This window comes from Oncorhynchus nerka, linkage group LG18 (genome assembly GCF_034236695.1).
Source record: "Oncorhynchus nerka isolate Pitt River linkage group LG18, Oner_Uvic_2.0, whole genome shotgun sequence".
In the NCBI taxonomy this organism is placed as follows: domain Eukaryota; kingdom Metazoa; phylum Chordata; class Actinopteri; order Salmoniformes; family Salmonidae; genus Oncorhynchus; species Oncorhynchus nerka.
Window position 1 is genome coordinate 13,211,798 of NC_088413.1, and position 7,121 is coordinate 13,218,918.

Consider the following 7,121-nt stretch of genomic DNA (forward strand, 5'->3'; position numbering starts at 1 on the left):
TTGGGGAACATGGGGTTTTGGGTAACATGGGGTTTGGGGGAACATGGGGTTTGGGGTAACATGGGGTTTGGGGGAACATGGGGTTTGAGTAACATGGGGTTTTGGGTAACATGGGGTTTGGGGGAACATGGGGTTTTGTTAACATGGGAATTCGGCTTTGAATTATTTTCCATTATTTGTCTCTTAGATTCTTTATCTTATTTAGTGTCTCTTAGATTCTTTATCTTATTTAGTGTCTCTTAGATTCTTTATCTTATTTAGTGTCTCTTAGATTCTTTATCTTATTTAGTGTCTCTTAGATTCTTTATCTTATTTAGTGTCTTAGATTCTTTATCTTATTTAGTGTCTCTTAGATTCTTTATCTTATTTAGTGTCTCTTAGATTCTTTATCTTATTTAGTGTCTCTTAGATTCTTTATCTTATTTAGTGTCTCTTAGATTCTTTATCTTATTTAGTGTCTCTTAGATTCTTTATCTTGAAGTGTTTCCATTATTAGTCCAGGTATTATTATAATCATCTGTTCATTCTTTGTATTTTGAAACATTTTTTAATAAAGGGGTTTGTTGTTGTTTACCTCTCATGATGTTATTGGTTATAAATGTTATGATATTGATTATGATGTAGATTAGTGTTATGATGTTAGTAGTATAGAGATAATGATGTTATTGATTATAAATGTTATGATATTGATTATGATGTAGTTTAGTGTTATGATGTTAGTAGTATAGAGATAATGATGTTATTGATTATAAATGTTATGATATTGATTATGATGTAGATTAGTGTTATGTGGTTAGTAGTATAGAGATAATGATGTTATTGATTATAAATGTTATGATATTGATTATGATGTAGATTAGTGTTATGTGGTTAGTAGTATAGAGATAATGATGTTATTGATTATAAATGTTATGATATTGATTATGAGGTAGATTAGTGTTATGATGTTGCTCTCTAAACTGCCATGTAATCAACTGAATGCTTTTAATAAAATTACAGGCTGTCAGTCTTGTGTGATTTAATCATTAGACAGACTACAACATACAGTATGAATGAACTGAGATCAGTCTGTGTGATTCCCCTCTTGGACAGACTACAACATACAGTATGAATTAACTGAGATCAGTCTGTGTGATTCCCCTCTTGGACAGACTACAACATACAGTATGAATTAACTGGTCATTGGTGGAATTAAAACATGATCTTTCTAGGTTTTGTCCACTCCAGTACATGTGTAGTGTAGGATGTGTGTTCACTCCAGTACATGTGTAGTGTAGGATGTGTGTCTGTGTACTCCAGTACATGTGTAGTGTAGGATGTGTGTCCACTCCAGTACATGTGTAGTGTAGGATGTGTGTCTGTGTACCCCAGTACATGTGTAGTGTAGGATGTGTGTCTGTGTACTCCAGTACATGTGTAGTGTAGGATGTGTTTCCACTCCAGTACATGTGTAGTGTAGGATGTGTGTCTGTGTACCCCAGTACATGTGTAGTGTAGGATGTGTGTCTGTGTACTCCAGTACATGTGTAGTGTAGGATGTGTGTCCACTCCAGTACATGTGTAGTGTAGGATTTGTGTTCACTCCAGTACATGTGTAGTGTAGGATGTGTGTCTGTGTACTCCAGTACATGTGTAGTGTAGGATGTGTGTTCACTCCAGTACATGTGTAGTGTAGGATGTGTGTCTGTGTACTCCAGTACATGTGTAGTGTAGGATGTGTGTCCACTCCAGTACATGTGTAGTGTAGGATGTGTGTCTGTGTACCCCAGTACATGTGTAGTGTAGGATGTGTGTCTGTGTACTCCAGTACATGTGTAGTGTAGGATGTGTTTCCACTCCAGTACATGTGTAGTGTAGGATGTGTGTCTGTGTACCCCAGTACATGTGTAGTGTAGGATGTGTGTCTGTGTACTCCAGTACATGTGTAGTGTAGGATGTGTGTCCACTCCAGTACATGTGTAGTGTAGGATTTGTGTTCACTCCAGTACATGTGTAGTGTAGGATGTGTGTCTGTGTACTCCAGTACATGTGTAGTGTAGGATGTGTGTCCACTCCAGTACATGTGTAGTGTAGGATGTGTGTCTGTGTACTCCAGTACATGTGTAGTGTAGGATTTGTGTTCACTCCAGTACATGTGTAGTGTAGGATGTGTGTCTGTGTACTCCAGTACATGTGTAGTGTAGGATGTGTGTCCACTCCAGTACATGTGTAGTGTAGGATGTGTGTCCACTCCAGTACATGTGTAGTGTAGGATTTGTGTTCACTCCAGTACATGTGTAGTGTAGGATGTGTGTCTGTGTACCCCAGTACATGTGTAGTGTAGGATGTGTGTTCACTCCAGTACATGTGTAGTGTAGGATGTGTATCTGTGTACTCCAGTACACGTGTAGTGTAGGATGTGTGTCTGTGTACTCCAGTACATGTGTAGTGTAGGATGTGTTTCCACTCCAGTACATGTGTAGTGTAGGATGTGTGTCTGTGTACCCCAGTACATGTGTAGTGTAGGATGTGTTCACTCCAGTACATGTGTAGTGTAGGATGTGTGTCTGTGTACTCCAGTACATGTGTAGTGTAGGATGTGTTTCCACTCCAGTACATGTGTAGTGTAGGATGTGTGTCCACTCCAGTATATGTGTAGTGTAGCATGTGTGTCTGTGTACTCCAGTACATGTGTAGTGTAGGATGTGTGTCTGTGTACTCCAGTACATGTGTAGTGTAGGATGTGTGTCTGTGTACCCCAGTACATGTGTAGTGTACGATGTGTGTCTGTGTATTCCAGTACATGTGTAGTGTGGGATGTGTGTCTGTGTACCCCAGTACATGTGTAGTGTAGGATGTGTGTCTGTGTACTCCAGTACATGTGTAGTGTAGGATGTGTGTTCACTCCAGTAAATCTGTAGTGTAGGATGTGTGTCTGTGTACTCCAGTGCATGTGTAGTGTAGGATGTGTGTCTGTGTACCCCAGTACATGTGTAGTGTAGGATGTGTTCACTCCAGTACATGTGTAGTGTAGGATGTGTGTCTGTGTACTCCAGTACATGTGTAGTGTAGGATGTGTGTCTGTGTACTCCAGTACATGTGTAGTGTACGATGTGTGTCTGTGTATTCCAGTATAGGTGTAGTGTAGGATGTGTGTCTGTGTACTCCAGTACATGTGTAGTGTAGGATGTGTGTGCACTCCAGTACATGTGTAGTGTGGGATGTGTGTCTGTGTACCCCAGTACATGTGTAGTGTAGGATGTGTGTCTGTGTACTCCAATACATGTGTAGTGTAGGATGTGTGTTCACTCCAGTAAATCTGTAGTGTAGGATGTGTGTCTGTTTACTCCAGTACATGTGTAGTGTATGATGTGTGTCTGTGTACCCCAGTACATGTGTAGTGTAGTATGTGTGTCCACTCCAGTACATGTGTAGTGTAGGATGTGTGTCTGTGTACTCCAGTACATGTGTAGTGTAGGATGTGTGTCCACTCCAGTACATGTGTAGTGTAGGAAGTGTGTCTGTGTACTCCAGTACATGTGTAGTGTAGTATGTGTGTCCACTCCAGTACATGTGTAGTGTAGGATGTGTGTCTGTGTACTCCAGTACATGTGTAGTGTAGGATGTGTGTCTGTGTACCCCAGTACATGTGTAGTGTAGGATGTGTGTCTGTGTACTCCAGTACATGTGTAGTGTAGGATGTGTGTCTGTGTACTCCAATACATGTGTAGTGTAGGATGTGTGTCCACTCCAGTACGTGTGTAGTGTAGGATGTGTGTCTGTGTACTCCAGTACATGTGTAGTGTAGAATGTGTGTCTGTGTACTCCAGTACATGTGTAGTGTAGGATGTGTGTCCACTCCAGTACATGTGTAGTGTAGGATGTGTGTCTGTGTACTCCAGTACATGTGTATTGTAGGATGTGTGTACACTCCAGTACATGTGTAGGGTAGGATACGTGTCTGTGTACTCCAGTACATGTGTAGTGTAGGATCGGTATCTGTGTACTCCAGTACATGTGTAGTGTAGGAAACGTGTCTGTGTACTCCAGTACATGTGTAGGGTAGGATGTGTGTCTGTGTACTCCAGTACATGTGTAGAGTAGGATATGTGTCTGTGTTCTCCAGTACATGTGTAGTGTAGGATGCGTGTCCACTCCAGTACATGTGTAGTGTAGGATGTGTGTCTGTGTACCCCAGTACATGTGTAGTGTAGGATGTGTGTCTGTGTACTCCAGTACATGTGTAGTGTAGGATGTGTGTCTGTGTACCCCAGTACATGTGTAGTGTACGATGTGTGTCTGTGTACTCCAGTACAGGTGTAGTGTAGGATGTGTGTCTGTGTACTCCAGTACATGTGTAGTGTAGGATGTGTGTGCACTCCAGTACATGTGTACTGTAGGATGTGTGTCTGTGTACCCCAGTACATGTGTAGTGTAGGATGTGTGTCTGTGTACTCCAGTACATGTGTAGTGTACGATGTGTGTCTGTGTATTCCAGTATAGGTGTAGTGTAGGATGTGTGTCTGTGTACCCAGTACATGTAGTGTAGGATGTGTGTGCACTCCAGTACATGTGTAGTGTGGGATGTGTGTCTGTGTACCCCAGTACATGTGTAGTGTAGGATGTGTGTCTGTGTACTCCAATACATGTGTAGTGTAGGATGTGTGTTCACTCCAGTAAATGTAGTGTAGGATGTGTGTCTGTTTACTCCAGTACATGTGTAGTGTATGATGTGTGTCTGTGTACCCCAGTACATGTGTAGTGTAGTATGTGTGTCCACTCCAGTACATGTGTAGTGTAGGATGTGTGTCTGTGTACTCCAGTACATGTGTAGTGTAGGATGTGTGTCCACTCCAGTACATGTGTAGTGTAGGAAGTGTGTCTGTGTACTCCAGTACATGTGTAGTGTAGTATGTGTGTCCACTCCAGTACATGTGTAGTGTAGGATGTGTGTCTGTGTACCCAGTACATGTGTAGTGTAGGATGTGTGTCTGTGTACCCCAGTACATGTGTAGTGTAGGATGTGTGTCTGTGTACTCCAGTACATGTGTAGTGTAGGATGTGTGTCTGTGTACTCCAATACATGTGTAGTGTAGGATGTGTGTCCACTCCAGTACGTGTGTAGTGTAGGATGTGTGTCTGTGTACTCCAGTACATGTGTAGTGTAGAATGTGTGTCTGTGTACTCCAGTACATGTGTAGTGTAGGATGTGTGTCCACTCCAGTACATGTGTAGTGTAGGATGTGTGTCTGTGTACTCCAGTACATGTGTATTGTAGGATGTGTGTACACTCCAGTACATGTGTAGGGTAGGATACGTGTCTGTGTACTCCAGTACATGTGTAGTGTAGGATCGGTATCTGTGTACTCCAGTACATGTGTAGTGTAGGAAACGTGTCTGTGTACTCCAGTACATGTGTAGGGTAGGATGTGTGTCTGTGTACTCCAGTACATGTGTAGAGTAGGATATGTGTCTGTGTTCTCCAGTACATGTGTAGTGTAGGATGCGTGTCCACTCCAGTACATGTGTAGTGTAGGATGTGTGTCTGTGTACCCCAGTACATGTGTAGTGTAGGATGTGTGTCTGTGTACTCCAGTACATGTGTAGTGTAGGATGTGTGTCTGTGTACCCCAGTACATGTGTAGTGTACGATGTGTGTCTGTGTGTACAGGTGTAGTGTGATGTGTGTCTGTGTACTCCAGTACATGTGTAGTGTAGGATGTGTGTGCACTCCAGTACATGTGTACTGTAGGATGTGTGTCTGTGTACCCCAGTACATGTGTAGTGTAGGATGTGTGTCTGTGTACTCCAGTACATGTGTAGTGTAGGATGTGTGTCCACCCAGTACATGTGTAGTGTAGGATGTGTGTCTGTGTACTCCAGTACATGTGTAGTGTAGGATGTGTGTCCACCCAGTACATGTGTAGTGTAGGATGTGTGTCTGTGTACTCCAGTACATGTGTAGTGTAGTATGTGTGTCCACTCCAGTACATGTGTAGTGTAGGATGTGTGTTCACTCCAGTAAATCTGTAGTGTAGGATGTGTGTCTGTTTACTCCAGTACATGTGTAGTGTATGATGTGTGTCTGTGTACCCCAGTACATGTGTAGTGTAGTATGTGTGTCCACTCCAGTACATGTGTAGTGTAGGATGTGTGTCTGTGTACTCCAGTACATGTGTAGTGTAGGATGTGTGTCCACTCCAGTACATGTGTAGTGTAGGAAGTGTGTCTGTGTACTCCAGTACATGTGTAGTGTAGTATGTGTGTCCATGTACATGTGTAGTGTAGGATGTGTGTCTGTGTACTCCAGTACATGTGTAGTGTAGGATGTGTGTCTGTGTACCCCAGTACATGTGTAGTGTAGGATGTGTGTCTGTGTACCCCAGTACATGTGTAGTGTAGTATGTGTGTCCACTCCAGTACATGTGTAGTGTAGGATGTGTGTCTGTGTACTCCAGTACATGTGTAGTGTAGGATGTGTGTCCACTCCAGTACATGTGTAGTGTAGGATGTGTGTCTGTGTACTCCAGTACATGTGTAGTGTAGGATGTGTGTCCACTCCAGTACATGTGTAGTGTAGGAAGTGTGTCTGTGTACTCCAATACATGTGTAGTGTAGGATGTGTGTTCACTCCAGTAAATCTGTAGTGTAGGATGTGTGTCTGTTTACTCCAGTACATGTGTAGTGTATGATGTGTGTCTGTGTACCCCAGTACATGTGTAGTGTAGTATGTGTGTCCACTCCAGTACATGTGTAGTGTAGGATGTGTGTCTGTGTACTCCAGTACATGTGTAGTGTAGGATGTGTGTCCACTCCAGTACATGTGTAGTGTAGGAAGTGTGTCTGTGTACTCCAGTACATGTGTAGTGTAGTATGTGTGTCCATTCCAGTACATGTGTAGTGTAGGATGTGTGTCTGTGTACTCCAGTACATGTGTAGTGTAGGATGTGTGTCTGTGTACCCCAGTACATGTGTAGTGTAGGATGTGTGTCTGTGTACTCCAGTACATGTGTAGTGTAGGATGTGTGTCTGTGTACTCCAATACATGTGTAGTGTAGGATGTGTGTCCACTCCAGTACGTGTGTAGTGTAGGATGTGTGTCTGTGTACTCCAGTACATGTGTAGTGTAGAATGTGTGTCTG